The sequence below is a fragment of the Camelus dromedarius genome, chromosome 26, assembly GCF_036321535.1.
Source record: "Camelus dromedarius isolate mCamDro1 chromosome 26, mCamDro1.pat, whole genome shotgun sequence".
NCBI lineage: Eukaryota > Metazoa > Chordata > Mammalia > Artiodactyla > Camelidae > Camelus > Camelus dromedarius.
The window spans coordinates 28,336,341-28,360,971 of record NC_087461.1 but is presented as its reverse complement, the minus strand read 5'-3'; the positions used below and the strand labels follow the sequence as shown (position 1 = coordinate 28,360,971).

Sequence of the window (24,631 nt, the reverse complement as noted above, 5' to 3'; positions counted from 1 at the left end):
CTCCCGCCGCTGCCGCCGCCGCCCAGGGCGGAGCGGGGCGCGAGGTGCGGGGAGACGGCTGCAGGGGCTCCCGCCGGCCCGGCAGCAGCGCCGCGGCCGCGCGAGGCGTTTGGTGTCGGCTGCGGGCCGTCCCGCCAGGGCCCTCTGACGTGCTGCGTGTGCACAGGTGGCTGCGCGGTGCCCGTCAGTGCGCCGCCCGTGGCGGGGTCTGTGTTCGGGGACGGGTGTGTTTGTGGCTGCAGTTGAGGCAGTTCGTCCCGGCCCTCCAGACCTCCCCAGCCCCACTCTCGGCCTCGTGGTCCTGGCACGCCCGCTGCTTCTGCCCCGGATGCTTCCTCTGGGCTCCGCCCCCAGCACGTCCACGTCACGCCTGCTGCCTTAGTCCTGCAGAAATCCTGCGCTTTGGGTTTGTGCCACCTTCTGTAAGTTGAAAGCTTCTGGACCAAGTGCGGCAGTGAGATGGAGTCAGAAGAGGAGGTGAGCAAAGTGATTTCTGTCCTGTACCTCTTTTTTTTTTTCCTACCTTTTCAAGCTATTATTTCAAGATGCCTTTCTGAGGGCAAGGGTTAAAATTCACTCCCTTAGCTTTGCTGTTATTCTTCATTTCTAATAAGTTGGGAACTACAAATAATCTACATTTAAAAATAGTTGTATATGTTTACTCATTTGTTTTGGAATAAATTTGGTGAAGATGAGTTTATGGGAAAGCAAAGTGTGACCAGGGGTTAGGAATTTAAATGGAAAATTGAATCTTCATGAAGCTTTCCACATTTCATTAGATGTTAAATTCTACAGTGAAGTTTCATATGATTATTAACTATAAGTATATTCCTAAATATTGTGGTTAAACTGTTATTAAAATAATATATCATAAAGCCATTAATATTTTTACATAATACAGTTGTTTGATTATTGAATTTTTCTTGTCAGATATTAGTCAGCAACCTCAGTTTTTTCTTTTAGTGATTTTGTAACAAGAATAAAAATATATCTTAAATCTGTGTGACACAGTTTTATTAAAATGACTTGAGTGTATGAGCATTTTTCAGTTTACTTTCTTCTTTCACATTATATTTTTAATTTTGTGTCCTTCTACGTTGTATTCTAAAATTTGGAACCGATTGATATGTGCTTTTTACTTCACTATCATGAGGGATGTTTTTTCAGATGAAACTGAAAAATTTAGTAATTCATCTTTTGTCAGTATTAAAAGCAGACCAGCTAGGCTCCTTTGTGCCGCACTAAAAATAATACCAGAACATAAGAAAGGTTTCTGTATTACTTTATGTGCTCTGTGATAGCGTCTTTTCTGTGAACACACTCAACTCCAAATAAGACCCTGACATTGAAAATTTACTTGTACATACACAGGGGTTATATTATGCTTCCTTGACCCTTGAAATGAGTATGGATGCAGACGGAAATCTTTGTGTTGTTCTCCCTAAGGTATTGCCATCAGAGAGTCAGCAAAGGTGGTTGACCAAGCCCAAAGGAGGGTGCTGAGGAGAGTTGATGACCTGGACTTTTTCATAGGGGATGAAGCCATAGATAAACCCACATATGCCACAAAGGTAAACTCCCCACCGGGATTTGCTTCTGTAAGTGTATCACCAAGAACAGAGAGTAGGATGAATCATGCAAAATGGTAGATTTCATAGCAATTGTAATTGTGAGCTGTGTATTTGATTCTTGTGTTGGAAAAGAGGTTTTGTTGTTTTTGGTTTTGAATGGGGTATTTTTCAAAATTGAAGTATAGTTGATTTACAGTGTTGTGTTAGTTGAACAAGGTATTTTTCATGTGGGGAATCAGGTGAATTTACAAAACCCCAGAATGCAGGATTGACTCTGGGAATGCTGGGCTTCGTGTGAGAGCAAGACCTGCTTCTGTGGAAAATTGCAGGTTGACTCACTGACCTGTCAGATGTAGAAGAGCTGTAGATTGATTAATTAAAAAGAAACACTAAAATTGTTTAACTAGGTATTTGTTCTAAAAACCTCCAAACTCCAAATGGAACGGTATGGCGGATTAGCTGTACTTTTGCATCTATTACTCCACTGTTAAGATGATACTTTGTACTTAGAGATGTGAAGTAGAATATAAATGATAATATAACTTAATATTTCTGGTAAAGTGCCTGTTATTTCTTTACATAAATTAACATTCACCCAGTGCAAAGGACCTGTTTTCTCTAATAACTCAGTCTCTTCTGGGCCAGTGCTTTTAAAACTGTTGCTCTTACTGACATGGACTGAAACTTGACATAGTTTGATTTCTCTTGCTTTAGTGGCCAAAAAGACATGGAATAATTGAAGACTGGGATCTAATGGAGAGGTTCATGGAATAAGTTATTTTTAACTTTCCCTGAGCTGAACCTGAGGGCCATCACTTTTTGATGGTGAGTAACTGGGACTGAGAGAAGAGCCCTGTGGATTCTGGGTTGCTTAGATTTTAAACCCAGGATCTTCTTCCCTGGGGAGTTTTTAATTCCCACTAAAGCTCTTTGTATGAGTTGGAGTGCTTTTTGGGCAAATAACAGAAGGCTCAACCAAAATGTCCAAAATCAAAGAGGGCTTATTATCCCACAAAACAGGATGCCAGGGTCAGGCCACTCAGGGCTGGTTACTTGAGCAGCTCAGAGATGGAGGTGAGAACCCAGCCTAATTCACCTGTTTGGCCTCTTGTGCTGGTTCCCCTCAGGCCCCAGGGTGGCTGCCCGAGTTCCTGTACTGACTCTTGGTGAATTTACTTTCAGAGTTTTAGAATTAAGACTCCCTTCCTCAGAAACCTTCCTAGCAGATTTGCCCTGTCTGTCCATGCCCAGTGTGGGCCCTAGAGGGGAACAAAATTACTTTGGTACATTTTGATGAGTCAAGATTCTCTCCTGTTGCTGGTGAGGGGATCACATCTCATCACCTGGCCCCAAGAGGTAAGTACCTAAACCGGCCTCCAGCAGCAAGGAATGAGGAGGAAGGAATGGGTTTGGGTAGGAAACCACCTGTGTAGTTAGGTATCCTCCTGAAATAACTGGATGGCTCTGACCTTTGCTTCTTACAGCAGAGGGAGCTGAGTCAAGGTGCTGTTTTGCCAAGGTTAAATCTCACACTAACACTGAGCTGAGTTATGGGCCCTGATATTGTGGATGTAATTGATCTTGTTCAGATGAAATAAAACAATACAGAGAAATGAAGAGAAGTGTCTCTTGGTTGTGGATCCTGTTTTCATTGTTTTATGTTCTTTTTAAGTTAAAATTAATTACATGTATAAAACACTTACTTTAAGGAGAGCAATTGCATGTAACATAAGCTGCACATTAAAACCTACATAATTTAGCTTTGCATTTTTTCCATGCTAGTGCATTGTCAAATGGTCCCTGATCCAATCATATAATTCTTTCTAATGTTAAATATGAAATATTCTTTAGAATTATCTGGCTTAAAATATGTTAAGTACAAGGCTGTTATGGTAGTTAGTGGAATCTATATATTTCGTGTCTATTAAATCAAGTCCTTGAAAGTGCTCTAAGCTTTTTCCTGCCTGTATCTTCACAACTAGGAATTGCCACGTCCAAGTACTGTGTTTTACAGGCCACTGTGTATTTTCTCTCCTGTATATCTACGATGGTTTATGTAAAATACATGGAGCCAGGAAACTGACAGTATGTCTGAGTGGCTTTGTCTTTACAGCCAAAACATATTACAGACTCCCACCTGCCATGTTTGGCATGTTCCCTTCTCTTGTACATCACATAACTACCTGTTGACAGGACTCCAGGCATGGGCCTGGGGCCCAGCTTTCTCTCCCTGCCTGCCCCATCCCTCTCTGCTCAGAGGGAGTCTGAGTCTTAGGCCTGTGGAGCAAATGCAATCACCAGGACACAGCCCACAGGAAATTTTTCCTACCAGGAATTTTCTGCTCTAGCTGGCATATACACCGCAGTACAATAAAACCAATTGCTGGGAACGAACTGGAGGTGTTTGGTATGAATATGGAAAAGCTTAAGTCCTTTGCCAAAAATGAGTATCTGAAGTGAATGTTCAAAAATAATCAAGTTTATTACGTTAAACATAAGAAAATATTGTGTTACATGTATTGTACTTTGAAGTTAGCAGATGGGTTTGCTGCATGATGTGACAGAGGAAGTTATGAGAAGGGTGGTTTTATCTCAGGCTTATGTCCTTCCTCATCAGTTAATGGGATAATTGAAGGGGAGTGAAGCAGGTACAGGGATTTGTGGCCATGTCCAGAAATTCATTGAAGACATTTACTGAACCACTACATCAGCTAATGGCTTCTTGGTGTAAAAGAGTCTAAAAGTTTTAAATTAAAGTTCCCTCAGTAGCCTATGAAATTGTCCCTTCTGACTGCCATGACAGACATCTGCACATCCATGGTGGGAATGAGCTCAGTACGGCTCATGCTTTTCAAGAAGTTTCAGAGACTCAACTCATGTTGGTCACGTGGACTAAACAGATAGCAAATGGGAACCACACTCTTTTCTCTAATACTGAATTGCCCAGAGTTCAAGACAGAATCATATATTCTAAAGAACTGCAGTGCTCTTGAAGGGAAATTGAATTGTAACTGTAGAGGAGATTTGCAAACCTTTTTGAATATGAATCAGGAGAGAAAGAGCAAGCAGCAGTGCTGCCCAAGGATGCTGGGAACCAGGAGCTCTGCCATCCACCTGAGAGCAGGAAAGATGTGTGTCCCAGCTCAGGGATGGAGGATCACCCTTCCTTCATCCTTTTGTTCCAATCAAGTCCTCAGTAGCCTGTGTGCTGCCCACCCACATTGGCAAGGGCAGGTCTCCAAACTCAGTCTGCTGCATGCTAAGCTCTTCCAGAGACACCCTCTCAGGCACACCCCAGAAAGAATGGTTTACCAGCTCTCAGGGTACCCCTTAGCCCAGTCAGGCTGACACATAATAATCACCATGACATGTGGCTTGTCCTGGCTTACCGCAGTAACTCCCTTCCTGGTTCATGAGGGTGGCTCAGACCTGCTCTGTCCTGTACACTAGCACTGGCTGGTGTGGAGCTGGACATCCTTGGCGCTGCTGAGTCTGTTACTGCTGGCCCGTGTTCTTCCCATTTTCAGTATATTGTCATCTCCACTCCTACTTGCCCTTCCTTGAGGATTTATGTTTTTAAAAATGTTTCTTTACTGCAGTTATGGAGAGGTTTGGGACTGGAGCAATATTAGTTGCATGTGTTCAGCTTGCTTTCTTTATCCAGAAATATGGATTGATTTTTATAGTACTGACTAATTATTCATTTTTGAATTAATACTTGATGATATTTTACCATTATTATGAATAAAAATGCTTATGTAACTTGCATTCATGTGAAGTTTTAATCATATGCTTCAGTATTTAAAAAATAAGAAAAACTTGATATCTCCAATTTAGATCTCGTTATATATAAATAATGGTTTTTGGAAGGTTTTATTTAAATTAGTCCTCTAAAGGAACAATTACTGGTGGTAAACATAGGAGAAAAGGAGGATTGAGGAAAACATAGTTTTATGATTATGGTTCTGAGAACCCAGAGAATGTGTCTTTAATAACGCTGAATTTGATCCAGGAACCAGGAGAACCTAATTTTATTGTAAACATTCTCTTAATGGAAGTGTATAGATTTTAATGTTAGTTCTTCACAGATGGTGAATTGTTTGGCAGCACGTACTAAAGTGCAAAAATCAGTGATTTAAGCAAGTTAAAGGTTTTATTTTTCTTAAAGTCATTTGTAGTAGGGAGGGCAGTGCTGGTATGTCAGCTTCCTGGTGTCATTAGGGATCTGTGTGCTCTAGTATATTTAGCATACGGCTTCCATTCTAAGATTGCCTTAGATCACAAGTTAGCTGCTGCAGGTCCAGTCATCACCTCCATATTCCAGGAAAGAAGGGGTTAAGAGCAGAAGTGGGCCTACTACATGAGTCTACCTTCAACCTTGTAAGGAGCTTTCCCAGAAGACACATCCAATAACTTTTGCTTCTTATTGGCCAGAACTTACTTAGCCATCCCTGTACACCAGGAAGTCTGGGAAATGCTGTTTTCTGGGCCTGTGATTGATCAGTGGTCTGTCATTAAGGCAGAAGGCAGAATAGATACTGGGTAGGGAAATTGCAGTGCCTGCCATAAAGATGTGACTACAGGTATGAAGACAGTGGCAGATCAAGAATTCAGCTGTCTTCACAACTGTGGTTGGATATGGAAAGTGTTTTCCACGTTACAGAGCCAACAGGCTAGGGAAAAGCCACACCAGGATGTGCTGTGGCTTCTGCCCTGGGGTGAAGTCTTTCTTCTGTTAGCTTCTCCGCCTGTGGAGAAATAAACCAGGAAGTTGTATTGGGAGTTTCTGTGGCCTTCGCACACAGGCTGTAACTCAGGGTTTCACAACTCTTGTAATGAAATTTTTTCTTATTATAGAACTATAAGTGCGATTTAGAAAATTTGGAAGATGCTTGTGGGGCTTTTCACACTCCTATCCCATTATCATAAATATTAACATTTAGTATAGCTATACTTAATCTTTTCACTCATGTTTTTATATGATTTTGCATTCAATATTGTGTCCTCCATCCCTCTCCCCCATTTTCTTGCACGGTTTTCATAATCCTCACTTTAATGGTCATGCAATCATGTATCCAGTGGTTGTTTCCTGTCTGTTTAGCAGCCCCACTGTTTTTAGATGTTTACTTTTGTTTCCAGTTTCTTGGTTTTGTAAGACATAACATAAAGTAATCTTTGCACATTTTTTCTATATTTAGAGCATTTTTATATTAAGAATATAAAAATTTTATATATATATAGTTTGGAGGTCCAGATGTGTTAATAATTTTGAATTTCTGGTATACCATTTCACACTGAAATCTTCAGTGTACAAGAAGCCACATTATTTGAACTCTTAGGATTGATTAATATCACTTTTGATTATTTGACTTTTTAATTTGAAGTTTGAATAACTTTGATCTTAAACAGTTTTTCATGTATTTATTAGTTGTATTTTCTCCTTTGTGAATTGCCTATTCATGTCCTGGGTTTTGTACATATCAGTGTTTTATTGCTTTTATTGTTGCTATGATTTCTTTGAACTTTTTTCTACTTAAATTTTTCTTTTGTGATAAAATGCACACACCATAAAATTTACCATTTTAACCATTTCTGAATTTACAGTTTGGTGAGTTGAGTACATTGACATTGTTGTGCAACCATCACCACCATCCATCTCAGGAACTTCTTCATCTTCCAAACTGAAACTCTGTCCACATTAAAGAATAACTCTCTTTCCCCTTCCCCCAGCCCTAGCCCCCACCATCCCCCCTCTGTCTCTATGACTGTAACTATTCTGGGTCCTCATATAAGTGGAATCATCCAGTATTAGTCCTTTCATGACTGGCTTATTTCACTTTGTATAAGGTCTTCAGGGTTCAGCCACATTGTAGCATGTGTCAGAATTTCCTTCCCTTTTTAGGGCTGAATAATATTCTGTTGTATGTATGGCCACAATCTGTTTATGGTTGAACTCTTTCATATAACAGATAAGAATTTTTTGTCATAAGCAAATACTTTTTCTTACTTGATTTTTTGTAGGTTATGTTTTTGAACATCTATAATTGTAAATTTTTATGTAAGTAAACCTACTTTCCTTTGATGTTTATATATATTTTTTTCATTCATCTGGGATTTATTTGGAACATCACTTGACACTGAAATTAAACCCAGGAAGAATCCAGAGCCAGGGTTAATCTACTTCTTGTTGGAATGCCTTCTATAGGCTCACATTTTTTTTTAAACCAGGCAGGAAGGAAACATTGCATGACTGTGCTCCCACTTTGCATACCTTTCTAGCCTTCCTCTCTTCATCCTATTCCCCCCTCTAATCAGTTTAAATGTTATGTTTATAAAATTAACTTATTAAGGTGCTTGGATTCCTCTTCAAGGTAAGAGAAGACTCTAGGTCTCTGGAGTTAATACATTCAATTTCTTCTGGCCTGAGATATATTCTTGATATTACAGTTGATTGTTGATATATTCAGCACTTGCTAAAGGCCCAGCCCTCTCCCCACCAAATATTTGCATGAATTAACTCACTTATTTAATCCCACAGACAATTGTGAGGTAGTTAGTTATTAGGCCTGTTTTTCAGGTTGATAGGAGGTGCCATAAGGAGATATATTGTAACCTAAATATTGGAATCCACAGCTATTCTTCATGTGCTTTAAATGAAAGAAAACTAAAAAAAAAAAAATCTGATATAGTAATCACTAACACAGAGCTAAATGTGTACTGGGAACATTAAGGTATTAACTAATTTGATCTCAGCCCCTTGAGGTACGCACATTAAAATAAGTAATGTGTTGTTGAATGACATTTAGATCACTTACTTACAATCTGCTTTTGATGACTTTATTATTTCTTGTCTATGTCTTAAGATTGCTTTCTCTCTCCCATTCAGGGAGTGTATTGATTCTAATTAGAGTAATTAAAACTTACTTGGGGCATGATGTTTGAGCTTTGTATCAGACAGGAGTATAAACTAAAGCCCCCAGCTAGTTGATAGCCAGATTTGATTATTTGCTTGAAGAGTTAACATACACACAGCACAGAATTCAAAAGGTGAGTAGGATTTCCAGTGCAAGAGTGTCTCCTTCCCACTTCTGTGTTGCCTTCCAGATCCCCTTCCTGGAGGAAACCAAGTTTACTGGTGCTTAACCAGCAATAATTATGTGCAGGCACATGGATTATACATAAACTTGTTTCATAAAATGGTAACAAAATTGACACACTATGGTACATTTTGATTTTTACTTTAAAAATTTTAGAAATTATAATTTGAAATATATGAAATTTACCCACTTAACACAGTTTTAAATGTATCATTTGGTAACGTTACCTACATTGATATTGTGGTGTAACAGAACTCTAGAACTTTTCCATCTTGCAAGATCGAAACTTTGTGCCCATAAACAGCTCCTCATTTCTCTCCCTCATACACCTTGCTTTTTTAAAAAATGTTTTAGATACAGAAGTATATTTAAGAATGTGTATGTATGGAGAGGCCTATTTTCATGTAGCAAATTTATAGTAGATATTGTTTCATATCTGCAGACACACTGCCCATCCTTTTTAATTGCTGCAAAGTGTTACATTTTATGGATGTGACCTAATCTATGTAATCAGTTCCTAGTTATGTGCAGTTATGTTGTTTCTGATCTTGGAAGCTGTGACAACTGTGCACCTCTCTGAGGCACCTTGTTTTAGATGTCCCTTGGCTTGACAATGGAATTTGATTTTGTCTCATAGTCTTAGTTCAGAGACTTTCTTTTCAGTAGGTGAGTTTCTCACTGGTACATGCTGATGATTTTAGTGATAATAATGCACTTTCACTGAGTACGTTCCCCATGCCAGGTGCTGCCATGAGCACTTTGTTTAGACTCCTGTGAAGTCAGTGCTAATTATGCATGGAGAGAGGAAATCACTTTCCAAACTTGGTAAAATCAAAGGTGGGGTGTAGCTGGGCTGATTGGAGTTGGAGCTCTCCCGTTGCCCGTGCTGAAATGGCCTGGGCTGTGTGGCAGGCATGTGTGGACCCAGCTGCTTTTCTGGTGCTGTGCTTTCTGGTTTTAGTGTGTTTTATTTATATATGGATATTTTAAAACTCAGGCTTGGCTTTCTCTTTGGTTTCTATTGGGTGCATATTCGTTCTGATAATTGGTAAAACATATTTTAACATAACTGTACTTTTGTATAAGATATTTACCTGTATTTGTTTAGGGATGATTACTTCCTACTGTGCTTAGTGACCACGTTGGTACATGGCCACATTTCTTACCTCCTCCTCCTTTCTTCTATCACCTGCTTTTGATTGTTTATGTTAGTGAACTTACTCTGATATTTATGTTTGTGACTTTGTGTTTACTGGTGTCTCTGCTGCTCTAACAAGAAAACAATATCTTTTGATTCCATGACACAAGGGCATCAGTGTCTTTATATTTTCCTCCTTTCCATCTGTGCCTGTCAACTTGATACTACTCCTGTTGTTTTAATTTATAATATTTACATTCTGTTCTATAGCTATAGATTCTCCCAGAAGAGAAAAGCATTTATCCCTACATCTTAAATGGACTACTTGCTCACTGTAAGTCTTTGGCTGTACTTTATGCATTCTTATTATTTGGCTAAAGCTTATTGTCTGATGGTTAATTCATGAAGGGTTCATAGAAACCAGATTCTCTCAAGTTGTTGTATGTTTAAAGATATTTTGTTTTTGCAACAGACTTGACTGGCAGTGTGGCCAGATATAGAATTCTGGGGTCATATTTTCCTGCCAGAAAAGTCTGTAAATGTGGCCCTGTGTGTCCCAGTGTCCTGCATGCGGCTGTGCCAATGGCCAAGACAGGCTGCCCTTTTCCTGCTTTAAGAGTATGTTGCTCTGCTCAATAAGCCTAACAAAACACCATAGGCTGAGTGGCTTCAACAACAGACAGTTGTTTTCTCACAGCTCTGGGGGCTTTAGGTCTGAGATCAAGGTGCCATCATGGTTGGTTTATGGTCAGATCTCTCTTCCTGGCTTGCAGATGGCCTCCTTCTCACCAGGTCCTTGTGTGGCTCTTCCTCTGTGTGTGAGTGAGAGATAGCTCCCTGATCCCTCTGCCTTTTCCTGCAGAGATGTTAGTGCTGTCCTGTGACCTCACTGATCCTGGATTACCCCTCTAGGGGCTTCATCTCCAAACACAGTCACCTGAGGGTTGCAGCTTCAGCATAAGAGTTTTGGGACACACAGCTCAGTATATAACAAAGGGTAATGTGGATTTTTATTTATTTATTTTTTTGCCAAAAGGCCTAGATTTTTTTTTCCTTTCTTTGTTGTTTTTTTTCTCCTTTTTTCTCTCTTTTTTTCCCTAGCTTAAATATGTGATGTAAATCCATATTTATTAACGTGGAAAAATGTTCAACATATTGCTGAATGACAAAAAGCAGTTTTATTTATTTTTATCTTTCTGTAATCCTGTTAATTTCCTCCTATTAGATAATAGTTATTATTTTAAATAGACATTTCAAAAAACTCGGATATCTATGTCATGATTTTCATCTGCTTTATTTTTATATTTTTCTGGTTACATGTTTTTTATCTGCCATTTGTTTTTTCCTATTTTCTCTCTCCCCTCTCTTTTTCTATGAGTGTTTTTATTTGATGTTTGGCTAGTCTTTTTGTGTTCTTTCCTCATCTTTGAGTGAGGGGAGATCTTTCTGAACTGGCTGTGTGTTGGGTTTAGGCTGGGTGGTGGGCAGTGTCTGGCTGAAGCAGCTTCTGTCCCAGGCTTGTCTTTCTCACAGCAGATGGTGGAGGTGTAACTTCTCACGTTGCTGCCTGTGCTCTGAGGGGAGGGGCCTGGGGAGCGAGGCTCCTGCAGCTGTGCTGCTCAGACTACTCTGAATCCAAGCAAGGGCTCTCTGCTTTTGCTCTTCTCTGGAGAACTGGATATTGCCTGGTATCTGAAGTCACTGGTGTTCCCTTTCCATGTCCTCACTCATCTGGTCTCAGTGGGGCTGTTATTGCCCTTGGCAGCTCAGTGCACGTCTCTTCAGATTCATGGTGTTTGGGTGTTCTGTTATCCGAGGAGAAGTTTCCTTTTCTGTAGCTTGTTCTTGTTTTGGGGGGGATTAGTAAGAGCAGAAGTGTTTAGAGAGGCTTTGCTCTCTCAAAGATTTTAAACCTCACAGCCAAAATATGTTTAATCAATCACTCTGGGTGTTCTCTGTCTGTCAAATTAAGGAGTTGTGCAGCATCTTAATGAACATGCTTTTAGATTAACTTTTTGCGGTTCTGGTGTAATTACATGAAATTTGGGTGAACACTAAATATAGTGAATATTTCCTTACAGACAGAACCTCCTCTGAATACACCAGAAAATAAAGAATATCTTGCAGAAATTATGTTCAAATTATTTAATGTACCGGGACTCTACATTGCAGTTCAGGTAAGGACAAGTGACTTTCATGATTCCCAAGTGACCTTAGTTGTCTAATGTGGAAGAAATGGTGATTCTAGAGGCCTCTGTAAGATTGTGTGGTGTGGTTTCCTTTCCCATGCACTCAAGTGCACACGAACTCATCCCATTCAGGTCTGAGCTCAAACACTGTACAGAGCAATTTCTGTGATTTATGTTTTTACTGCTGGTGTAGAGTTTGTCCAGCTTTTGTCTGTTTACATTCATTAGAATCTAAGGTCTCCTCAGGAAGACAAGATCAAGATGTAGGTGTGGTTCTTTGGCTTTTTTTACTTCTGATCATAAAAAAGAAAATATACTATAGAATCTGTTAAAACAAAACAAAATGAAACAAAATAAATGTCTTTCAAGGGTTTCCCTTTGTGGATCTGAGCTCCTGTGGTTCCATGAGTTTGCAGAACTTCCCCTGAAGCTGCTTGTTCTTCGTGGGGGGGTTTGTTGTTTTTAGGTGTAATGTATCTGCCTCTATATAAGGGAATTGACTGAAATTTGGGGGAATAAATGATAAAATTGTTTTCCAAAATGCTTCCTGCATATTCTATTCCCTTACTTGTAGGAAAAAAGAGGAGGAGTTGCATAGATGTTTAACTTGGAAGATTCCACATGCTGTGTCCTCTGTGTGGTGGTTCTCAGTAGACAGTGATGTCTTAAAGGCTCTGAAAATGCCTACATTAGAAAACTCTGTTTATTCCACCACTTCCAAATTTAACCAGAAATATTCCCCCGCCCCTAAGCTCTTTCTGTTCCATGGACTAGGAGACACTTCAGGAAACACTGGCCCAGTGGTTCTCAAAGTGATCTATGCAGCAAGGTCTCCTCAAAAGTGTTTTTTTCAAAATACACATTCTCAGAATTTATATCAGACCACGGGTTTCCAGCCTCAAAATTTTGGATCGGGCAGTCCTCAGGGGAGGGGAGGGTACTGAGCTGTGTGTTGTGGGATGTCTAGCAGCATCTCTGGTCTTGACCCACCAGGGGAAGCACCACCACCAGCCTCCCCTCCCTCAAGTGTGACAGCGAGAAATGGCACCAGATATTGCCAGGTGCTCCTTGGGGGCAAAATTGCACCTGGCTGAGAACCACTATCCTGGTTCTGCCAGATGAGAATTTCTGGGTGCCAGGCCCAGTATTTTGTCTTTCTAAAGTCCCCACAAGTAGTCTTATTGCAATCCATCTGTGGACCCACACTGGGAACCAGTGGATTAGAAATTAAAACCTCCTGATACCACAATAAAATTCCTTTCTCTCTGGCTTTTCTTTGCAAAGCTTTGATTTATCTTACTGAGAAGTTGACTCCTCCAGATTAGGTGCACAGAATTTACATGTTAGTTGTCCACTTTGGAATTTGGATTTGGGAGGAAGATGGAAGGTAGGGAAGGGAAAGGTCATTCAGACTCAGTAAGAAAGAAAGGGCTTATTGCTCAAACCTGAAGATAGGCTTGTGGAACACTTGAGAAAGTCCCCATGCTGATGGTCTCTGTGGTATTTGTGAAGGCAGTGCTGGCCTTAGCTGTGTACTGGACATCATGACAAGTTGGTGAACACACATTAACAGGAATCATCATTGACAGCAGGGATGGGGTCACTCACGCTATCCCAATGGTCAGTAGGGCAGCGAGTTCTGCTCTGTCTGTGGGCCTAACCTGATTTGAGATGAAGGAAGCAGTGAAAGAAAAAAACCCTTCTGTTAATTAAAGCACCACTTTTGAAGACATACCTGTACTTAGCAAAGGTAACAAGAGCCTTTAAACACAGTTGTGTGAGAAAGTGGAAGATGCCTAGTGTCTGTGGCACTGGCAGTTGGAAATTGGCAGTAGCAGATTTGTGCAGTCTGTTGTCAGCAGTCGTCTGATGTCCCTGGGCTCTGCTTGGCCCCGGTGTCACTTTGCCAGGAGGGTTTTCCTGACTTTCATTCTGAACTGTAATCTGGGTATCAGTGGGTGTGGCACATGAACATTTGGAGGATGATTTTGTGTTCTGTGACAATCCTCTGGAGAGGATTTGTTTCTTGCTTTTTAAAAATTTTTTAAGAGCCAAGAAGGAGAGATTGTTCACCTTGACTTGCAGGATGCTCTGCAATGTCACTTTTTGGTTTTAATTTTCAAAATATAACAGAAGTGATTTCTAATTCAGGCTTCAAGAGACTATACATATATATTTGGTACAATGGACTAGTTAAATGAATTATTTAAAGTTTTTTTTTTTTAATAAATTGAAGCTATCTGGAGGGGGTTACATTGGGAATTCAGACCTGCCTTTCCTTCTCCACGTCCCTTCTTGGAGGCAACCCCTGATACTAATGTTTGTTATTTTGTGTATTACAAGTATCTTTTGTGCAAATATAGGTTTGTGTGTTTATGTGCTAAGCTCCTTTTAAAAATGCAATAAATGAATCACTATGCTATACACTGGAAACTAACAGAATTTTGTAAATCAACTAAGACAAATTTAAAAAATGCAAACGTTTTTTTTTTTAAACAATTCATTTATTTCATTTAAAAAATAGTCACTCTTTTATTTCAGGACGTTGCAGAGATGATGTACTAATATGCTGGTGCTTTAATACCTCAAAGTTCAGAAATCACTGCAGGGGGAGGCTGATGTGTCTACAGTCAGGAGGAAAAAGCCAAATCTTTCCCCTCTGTCATTGCACCCTGCCAGTGTCCCCTTTGCCCGGGGGTGAGGAGAGGCAGGAGGCCTGCAGAGCATGCTCTGTGCTCGCAGCCCCTTCATCCAGTCTCAGAACACTGCCCCCTCCTGGGTGTGAGGTGTTTAGGTGCCACTTGCTGTGTGGTCCTGCCTGGCTTCTCTCTGAGGTCACGTCCTCAGAGGTCAGTGCAGGCCAAGGTCAGGGCCTGTGCCTGTGGGTCTGCTTCCTGGCCTCCCCTGTGCATCTGAAACAAGTTTCACACTATGTGCAGGCCCACAGAGAAAGTTGCTGTTCAAATTTTTATCTGTTTCTTAATGCAGTTTTTTCCCCCTATTTATAAAAATTACATTTACTGTACAAAATTTAGGTAAAATGGAGAAATGTAAAGAAGAAAATAGAATGACCCACAAACCTGCCCAGAGGACTGTGCCACACTTTTTTGGTATAGTCTACTGAGCTCTTTTTCTTAGACACACGATACACATTTTAAGCACAGTTGGGATACCCTCCATCTGATTTCATGTTCTAATTGTACAATGTGCTCCTGAGGTTGTATTTTGCATATTGACTTATCCCTGATGTATCTTTATGGTTAAATACTCTGTGGAAAGATATTTAGTAACTACCTGACAGCCCATCATGTGGGTGTAGCACAACTCACTTACTTGTTTTCCTACCATTGGCTGTGGGTTGTTTTAATATATTTAATCTGTGATGAAGCTGATACTCAACATGGGTTGAATTAATTTTAGAAAATGTTATATGTAATGTATTGAGTATAGAAATTGTGAATAGTTTCTGTTTGCGAGAGCTACTGTTCTTATGATTTTTTTATTTTAATAATGTGTACATATCTTTTATCTTGATATTAAATATTTTACAATTGGCTTGGGCTCCTGAGAAAGGCTACACACTCTCTCACTTCTAGAAGCTGGGCACCTCAGAAGACATAAGAGGAATTCAGTCACCTGTTCTTGCAACTTCAGTGGTAACTGTGCTTGTACATAGTGGAACTGATCCATCTGTCAGATGGATGAGGATTTGCTCCAGCCTTCTGTCTCCATGAGTGTGTGACAAGCAGCCAGTGCCATCAGGGAGCTCAGAGTGCCTCCTCTACCTGGTGCAGGTGGGGACATTGTCCACTCTGCACAGCTACTCCCACCAGCACGAGCTGGACCTTCCCAGCCGGTGGCCTGCATGTTGAGTGGCACCCCAGGGGGCTGATGAGGACCTGGGACCACACAACAGCTCCTGGCCTTCTCCTGCTGGTGACGGCTGACAGCCTGGTCACTGGTCCGGGAGGGCAGCTGGGTGAGCGGATCCAAACTCCCCCCAGCATGGATCTCACATAGCATAGGGTTGAGGGGAACCTGCCAGACTGTTCCTTCCTACCAAGTGCAGCTCTTACAAGAGTGAGCAGATCGGTTATTGAGTCTTTAATGCATGCCTAAACCATGCTGTGTACTTGACCTGCTGCCTGTCACTGGGTCTCTTCTGTGCACCCACTCACCGCATATGATGGGTGAAGGTGCCAAGGCTGAAACATATGTGTTAACAGATGTGGCCATGGTTACTCTGCCCACAGATGTGGAACCAGGATCTGAGTCCAGGTTGTCACACTCTAAGTCCTGCATGCTAACCAGGTGGTTGACTTTTAAATGCAAGCCAATTTGTAGTTGGTTTAAAAATTAATAGTTAAACAGCAAAAAAAAAAAAGTGACAATGAATATATATATGTTCATGTATAACTGAAAAATTGTGCTCTACACTGGAATTTGACAAAACATTGTAAAATGCCTATAACTCAATAAAAATGTTTATAAAATTAATAGTTAAAACTTTTTCCTTTTTGTTAGAGGAACAATAAAATGACCCATTGTTCGGACAGACAGCAGCATTTTGGAAATTAACTGCCTTCTGTGGTTTTCTCTTCACATTCCTAATGGAAAGGCCACTTTGTTTGCTTACAGAGCATCTCAGGTTCTCCTAATGGAATTGCATGCATGGTCATTTTATTCCCCCTCCCCCAGTCCTGAGCTTTGCACAGAGTGGAGATTCAGTAAATGCTTGCATTGCCAGGGCAGGTGGGGGCAGGAGTCTAACTTAGAGTCCAGGGAGGGCTTTCCTCCTGGAGTTACTCACATGGTGTTTTGCTTCTCTGTCTCCCCAGGTGGAAGGTTAGGTAATTGGAAGCTGCATCAAACACATCCCTATTGCAGGTAGAGATATGTATTTCATTCAACAGCTGCCAAGGGAGAGGGAGGTGGGAATCCCTCCTGAGCAACCACTGGAGACCACAAAGGCCATTAAGGTAAAAACAGATGGGAAATGGGCCAGTTTGGTGGTGAGAGAGAAATAGTGTTTGCACACTTCCCCTTGTGGCCACCACCCCTGCTCCCACTGTGCCTTCCCTCCCCTCCCCATGAATGTGGGTCTCCATCTGTTTACCACTTGAATTAAGGGGCTGAAAGCTTAGCCTCTTCTCTGAACATGGATGCTTGTGGAGTTCTCCAGCTGTAAATGAGAGCAGCTTGATAACTGGTATTGAGCATCCTGCCTAGTACGATGTCATCTAATTGGAGCCTGATTAGACAGAACCTTCAATTAGCCAATGTGTCTTGCACCTCTCCCTCCAGGCTTCATTTCCTGAGTAAGGAGCAGACAGCAGCAGCAGTGACTGTGAGGAATCCTGTGCAGTCAGCCAGAATTCAAACTCATTTCCAGCTCTTGCTGTGTGTGGTTCTGTACCCTGAGAATTACCATTCAGAGTGATGCTGTTCTAGGGTGAATCATTGAACAGAGTCCACCTGTGTTTTCTAGACTCCGTTACCATGCTGGAGGAGTTACAGGAAGCTCTAAAATTAAATCAGTAAGATTCGGAGGAAAATGGCTCATTGGTCCTTATTTAAAATGCCCACTTGACTGATCCATCGGTTTGGTCTTTGTGTCACTCTGTAGGTAGCAGTTGACAGACCCCTTTCAAAGCAATTTTCTCTTCAGGTTGCAAAATCAGGACAAATTACTGTTTTGTTTTTGTTTTGTTTTAGTCAAAATGAAGAGATTCTTATTAATACAAGGATAATTATTATATGAAGAGCAAAGATTTTGTTTTTGGAGAAAAATTTAAGCATGGAAGTGACATGTGACCTTGAACACACAGTTTCTGAGCTGCAGGGGAGTTTAAGGGAGGTTAGCCTCCCCCCTTCCCTCCCACTTTTGCACCCAGTAACAAGCTGGTTGAAGGAAAGCTAGTGCCTGGGGGGAGTCCCACATTTTGCATGACACTCTTGGTGGACGGAGAGGTATTTTTAGGACAGGGTGCACAGGTGCGAGTCAGGGCCCATGTGAGTAGGGTGGCTGGGTACCCGGGTGTACCCAGGACTAGAGTTTCCAGGGATGGGTCACTTCACAGCTTGGGTGTGTGGTCCTGGGCAGCCCATGGGAGTCAATCCTTTCCCCCTGGGGGAAGGTTTACAGAAGTAGCATAAGACTTTCTTTTTATGTTAAAATATTTCCTAGAACTTCCCCTAGTCCTTTCCTTGTGTTTCTTCAAGGAAATAAATTTGGATAGTTGACCCAAGTTCCCTCACCTCCCCATTCCTGTTACCAATATGTCTCACAGCCTCTGGCTCCTGACTGTCGGGGTGGCCATGCAGGTGAGAAGGGCCCTGAGTATGCTGACTGTGACAGAGGCTGCTCTCCTAGTCCTCGTGGTGGGCTTTACCTTCCTCACTGGCTCTCTGGGGTCCATCTCTGACCCTGAACCAGGTTTGGCCCATTTGGGCAGTGACAATGTATCACTCAGCCATGAAGGTAGGCAGTGGAAGAGCTCCTTGTGTTCCCTGCAGGTCAGCCACCCCATCCCTGCTGTCAGTTAGTTCTTGCCCCACTTCCCTCTGTGGGAGTGGGTCAGAGTTACCCTGTGTCTTGTTGCCCCTGTGGGCAGGAGTGGGCCTGTGGATGCGTGGATTCTGTTGGTGGGGACAGTGGTGGTCCAGGACTTGGGGCTGACACACTGCACACCATCAACACTGTGGAGGCACTTCCTGCCTTCAGTTAAGCCTCTGAGTTGCTGCGAGACATTGACCTGGTGTCTTAGGACAACTTACTGTTTCTGCCCTCAGCCTGGTAGATTTGAAGTTGTATGGGGTGACCCACTCACTCAGTTATCAGTGAGCACAGGGGTGTGTAGCAAGTCTGGCCCATCAGTCTTACAGTTGTGCAGAGTATACCAAGGATGGTATTAGGTTTCATTTCAGGGATTCTAAGAAATTTTGAACTTAGTATCATGAAAATGCCTTCAGAGGTCCTCCTGAGCACCAGCTTTCGGCCTGACAGAGTGCAGGCATTGAACAAAGCCCACCTGGCCCACAGGAAGCTGACTTTCAGAATCCGGTACCCAGGGGCCAACTGCGGTTCTTGCGAGGTTAGCTCTAAGGACAGATGATCAACCCAGAGACCCCCAGTCAGGCATCACCAGCTGAGGAAACACTTTGCACAGCACAGGCTGGGGCTGGCACTGAGCGGGTTCTCATGCCCCAATGTGTGGCAGCTCCATCCTGTCAAAGTCGGGCTTTCCTTTGGTTCATGGTCCCAGCACCTTATAAAGTGCTCTGCCATTTACTTATTTATCACTGTCACTTGTTACTCTGAATCTCAGCCAGTGTATGGGCCAGTGGGCAGGGGTCTGTGTGTGTTTTATTCACTTGTGCATCCCACGTGCCTAGGCACTCACTAACTCTCTGTCATGGAGCCACTGAGTGTGCTGTGTCAGACCGCAGAGCAGGTTAACCCCCTGCCAATCGGATGTGGTGACCACAGGGCCAGATCTGCTGCCTTCAGATCTGGGTTGGGCTGCGATGCGGGTCTGCTTGTCCCAGTGGGTGGCAGCGAGTGCCTGGGCAGGTGCCACGTGGGGGCATACAAGGAGTAAGAAGAGAGGAGATGGAGACTAGGGACTTGATAGGCACCGTCAGACATCATCTCAGATAGTAGGCAGCAACATGTGACACAGTGAGGCTGGGACTAACATCAGAGCTGGAAAGAAAGCAGAGTACGTGGCCAGAGCATAGCTGTTAGACATCACTGAGCCCAGTAAGTGTCCCTTGTAGCTGTGGCCTTGGGCAGGACTGATGTCGGGGGTTTGTGGTGCTGGAGTTACTGGGTGTTTGCCGGAGGGCAGACTGGGTGGCCGCTAATGCCTGGTGACATCTCTGTGTGTGTGTCTGCAGGAGAGGTACTGTCACATTTGCCCCAATATAGTCAAGAAGTTTGCCAAGTATGACGTGGATCAGCGGAAGTGGATCAAACAGCAAACAGGGAACAATGCCATAAGCCAGAAGAAATTCATTATTGATGTTGGCTAGGAAAGTTTCCCAGGCCCTGAAATTTTCTTTCACCCAGAGGTAAGACGTTTGCTTTCTGAGTGTGCAGAGAATGACGTGTGTGGAGCAATGCTGTCACCTCGTGTGTGCAAGAGTGGCTCCCCGTGGGGCTCCCGAGTGAGGTGGCCACCTTTCAGGGAGGACCTTGGGAGTGTAGGCTGCAGCTTCAGTGGCTGCTCTGGCTCCTGCATGGTCCACGCACTTGACTGGGTGTTTCATCGTGCTCCTCTTTGGGTCTGGCTATCTGTTAAACAGTTAATGGTTGGTTAAACCAAGAGCAGTTAGGAAGAAGCTTTAAGAGCAATAGAAGAGAATGGATTTGAAATTCTTCTCCTACTGATATGAAAACTAGTTTATCTCGAGGACTGATTGGAATTTGCCTCTGTATAAGAGTACGATAGTGTACGTATAACCTTCCCATCACACATGACGATCCATCCTCAGTCCAACATTTAACCCAGTACAGCTGGTCCTGCTGTGTTCCCTGCTGCAAGTTAGATAAAACTTCTGTCTGAGGACAGCCTTGGAAAGAAGAATTAAAGATATCATCAGTTTAGCAAGTAGTCACAAAGAATTATTACTGCGTTTGTAAAAGCAGTAACTAAGAGGCAATATTTTAAGGTTTAAGTAAAATGGACTTTATTTGTATTTTGGTATATTTTTCTGCCTCATTCAGTTTACATTTAATAGGTAAATACAAACCACTGCCTGTTCTTCGATGTGTGTGACTGTTCAGGGAAATGGCACACAATGTATGTCTGACAGTACCTGATATCACGGCACTCATTCGCTCGTGATAGTCTTCAGTTAAAATAGACATAAACCAGCAAAGTCCAGTGAACAGCTGCATGGCGCCTTCTTCTTCCCTCGAGCACATTGACACTTTTCATGATTTTTAAAGCATTTTTAAGAATTTTGTAATTGAATTACTTATACTTTAGCTTATTTCACTTATGGAATTGAATGTAAGATTTTTTAGTTAATAACATGGTTATTACCATATTGATTGTTTCACCTAGAAGGCACCACCATTCCCCATTCCCAGTCTTCTAGCTCAGATTTACAGTGTGAGTCACTGACTAGGTTTTTTCTTATATCCTGGCTAACTTTTCATGACATTAGTGTCTATACATCACATGCTCATTATCTACAATATTTTTCATTACATGCCACATACACTGAGCACTTGCTTTTTACAATCTCGTATAAAGTTTGAGTCACTGTGTATTCTAATGCAGGGCTGGTCTGTCTTCGTTACTGTTTGATTTCTTTTCCCTCTCTAAACCCACACATTTCATCTCTTGAAGGGACATATCACCATCACTCCATGCCCAGAGTCACTTGGATTAATTTGACACATTCATTCCAATGTGATGGTTTAAAAGGCATAGTGAATTCTGTATTTGTTAAAGTTACATTTTAAAAAAGTTGTTGAGAGAAATGTGTATTGTTTCTTTTATATCTGTACAAAATTCTGTTCACCAACCCGGATTTTATGCAATCCATCTCAGATGTTGTTGACAAAGTAACACAGAACTGTCCCATTGATGTCCACCATCTGCTATATAAGGTATAAGCTGCTTGGGTAACATGCTTGGATTTCATTCTGAAATTAAAAGCCCAGCATTCTGAGAATAATAGACCCTTACCATCAGTCTGCAGATAGTCCTATTTGACTTCTGTTTTATAGGATTTGTTAAGGGCCAGATTCCTGGTAAAATATTTTTCTTGGAGTGAGGGTGACTTAAATGCTTGGCAATATAACTCAGTTAGCCAGAAGTATTTGATTTAAATATTCTAGTATCTCTTATTCTTATCTGCCCAGCTGTATTTTTAAATTGGACAATTTTAACCCTCCATGTTGACTGAAAGATCAAGGGGTTCCTTCCCCTCTTGCTTTCTGTGAGTTCGCTGGTCTTGCTTCATGAGTATTTAGATTAGCGCCAGATGTGTTGTCAGAGAGAAGGAGGAATCTGAAATGAACAATCAGAAAATGCTCATGTAATGTTTCTCCAAAATTCTTTGAGTGCAGGGAATTTTGAAACTTGAAAGGAGAAAAAGGCAGTTCATGTAACTGTAGGATGAAGGAAGTGTTGCTGAAAGCCAGAGGGGAGGGGCAGAAAGTGGCAGTCAGCTGGCCCTGCTTCCCTGCCTGCTCACCTCTGTCTGCACATCCTGCTCTTCCCCCAAGACCACGTCTCCCCTTCACAGATGCAGGGGCCTGCACCTTAGGGAGGAGAGGACCAGGCTCAGTAGGGAGGGCTTAATACAGTTTATTTCATCTGGACAGTAGAATACTATTCAGCCTTTAAAAAGAATGAGGTAAAGCAATGTAAATTCAAATGAAAAGATGTCTACAGTATATATTGTCAAATGAAAAAGCAAGTTGTAAAATTTACACATAGTATTATTTCATTTTATTTAAAATATACTTTATGTATATATATATAAGAAAAGGTATTGAATGATACGTGTTAAACTCCTTAAAGGAAATAAAATATATCTGGGCAAGAGATGGATAACTCTTACTTTCTACTCTTTGTGTTTTAAAATTATTTGAAATTTTATGGTTAATAAATGTTATTTTTATTATTGGAAAACATTTTCTATATAGACAAATTTGATGGGTAAAAGCAAATAATAATTTGGTTTTTATTGGTATATAACCTTAATTAAACACATCTCACCTCCAGTAAATGTGCAAGGAAGGGAAAGCAAAGGCAGATGAGAGTATTAAGTTTAGTGCAGTATGTGGCTTGTTCTCCCTACTTCTTAAATCTCACATAACATCAGCTGTGTCTTCCTGTCCATGAAAGCAAGGAACAAGTGTGCACTATCTAGTCCTCATTTCATCATGGTGGAGATGGAACATCTGCCAGCAGTAAGGATTGCTCATGCTGGGGTTGAGTTTTCTCATTTGATCATTTAGTTTGCTTTCAATAGATTTACAGGATTCTTGAAGTAGAGCTGGCCTTCTAGCCTGAGTACCTTATTTAACAGATGATGACACTGAGCCCTACAGATAGGAAAAGGAGGCAAAACTGGAGGGACCTGGGTCACATGGGGCAAACTGGTCTTTGACGTTTTTCTAATTGAGGTAGGGTTGATGTACAATATTATATAAGTTCCAGGTTGCAGTTTTTAAAGGTTATACTCCATTTATAGTTATCATAAGATATCAGCTATATTCCCTGTGCTGTATAACATATCCTTGTAGCTTATTTATTGTATAAGTAGTAGTTTGTACCTCTTAATTCCCTATCCCAGTCTTGCCCTCCCCTCTTCCCTGTCTCCATGGATACCCATTAGTTTGTTCTCCATACCTGTGAGTCTGTTTTTTGTTGTTGTTGTTGTTGTTATGTTCACTAGTTTTCTTTTTCAGAGTTCATATATAAGTGATATTCTACAGTATTTGTTTTTTCTGTCTGACTTATTTCACTCAGCATAATACTCCACAAGTCCATCTATATTGTTGCAGATGGCAACATTTCATTCTTTTTTATGGCTCAGTAATATTCCATTTTATATATACCACAACTTCTTTATCCAGTCATCTGTTGATGGACACTTAGTTTGCTTCCATATCTTGGCAATTGTAAATAAGGTTACCATGAACATTGGGGTTCATATATATTTTTAGGTTAATGTTTTCATTTTCTTTGGATGAATACCCAGAAGTGGAATTGCTAGATCATATATTAGTTCTATTTTTAGTTTTTTGAGAAGCCACCGTCCTGTTTTCCATAGTGGTTGTAATAGTTTGCATTTCTATTGTTCCTTCTTTTCCTAGTTTGGGTGTATAAACTATACTGACTAAACCCAGAGTGAACTAGTTGCTCACAGTGTCTCTCAATGTGACTACACATTGAATCAAGTGGGAAGCTTTTCAAATCTGGATGCCTGGGCCAATTATATCAGAATCTCTGGGTGGGGGTGTGTGATTTCGGGGGACTCAGCTCCTGAGGAGACTGATGCCCATGGACAGCCAGGGCTGAAAATTGGCTTCAAGCAGCACATGCTGCCTGCAATGACTTGACCTCCTGGATAAATCACAGGCCTCCAGGACTCAGCTCTCACACACTAGTCTCTGTATAAACTATACACCAACAGTATATATGGGTTCCCTTTTCTCCACATTGTTGCTGAATGTTTGTGGTTTTGTGGTCTTTTTGATGATAGCCATCCTGGTAGACACGAGGTAATATCTCCCTGTGGTTTTAATTTGCATTTCTCTGATGATTAACAACATTGAATGTCTTTTCACTGCCTGTTTTCTTGGCTCAGTGGCAGGTACTATAGGTCGATTTTCTTTTGATGAAGCAAGTAGGAGGAGGCTTGCTTTAGGTCCTGCTGACAACACCTGAGATCTTCTTGGTCACTGAGTGAACACCTTACTCAGGCTCATTGACAAGAAAAAGTTGGTGGAGAATATAAAATGTGGCTTTGAAAATTCAGACATTTTAGAAAACTAAAACTTTTTTTAAGAAGTAGTCATAATCTAATTTTTATTTCAGTCTGTTCTGTAGATAAGGGTGTTCACATGCTTCCTTTTTTTAATTTATTTTTTGTTCAGTTTCCAAGTAT

General features: G+C 41.4%; 1 long non-coding RNA gene across 4 annotated transcripts; it reads left to right on the top strand.

Moving 5' to 3' along the window:
* The first annotated feature begins 35 nt into the window (after positions 1-35).
* Positions 36-23,977, top strand: LOC135319415 (uncharacterized). Of its 4 annotated transcripts, XR_010378000.1 has the most exons (7): positions 36-477; positions 1,447-1,571; positions 2,286-2,396; positions 11,888-11,983; positions 16,834-16,974; positions 19,895-20,068; positions 22,991-23,977. It is a non-coding gene; the product is annotated as an uncharacterized LOC135319415 (long non-coding RNA). The 4 variants fall into 4 exon arrangements; XR_010378001.1 differs by lacking the exons at positions 16,834-16,974; positions 19,895-20,068; positions 22,991-23,977 and adding an exon at positions 14,537-14,812 and having other exon boundaries at positions 45-477; XR_010378002.1 differs by lacking the exons at positions 16,834-16,974; positions 19,895-20,068; positions 22,991-23,977 and adding an exon at positions 12,365-13,065 and having other exon boundaries at positions 45-477.
* Positions 23,978-24,631: the final 654 nt, after the last annotated feature.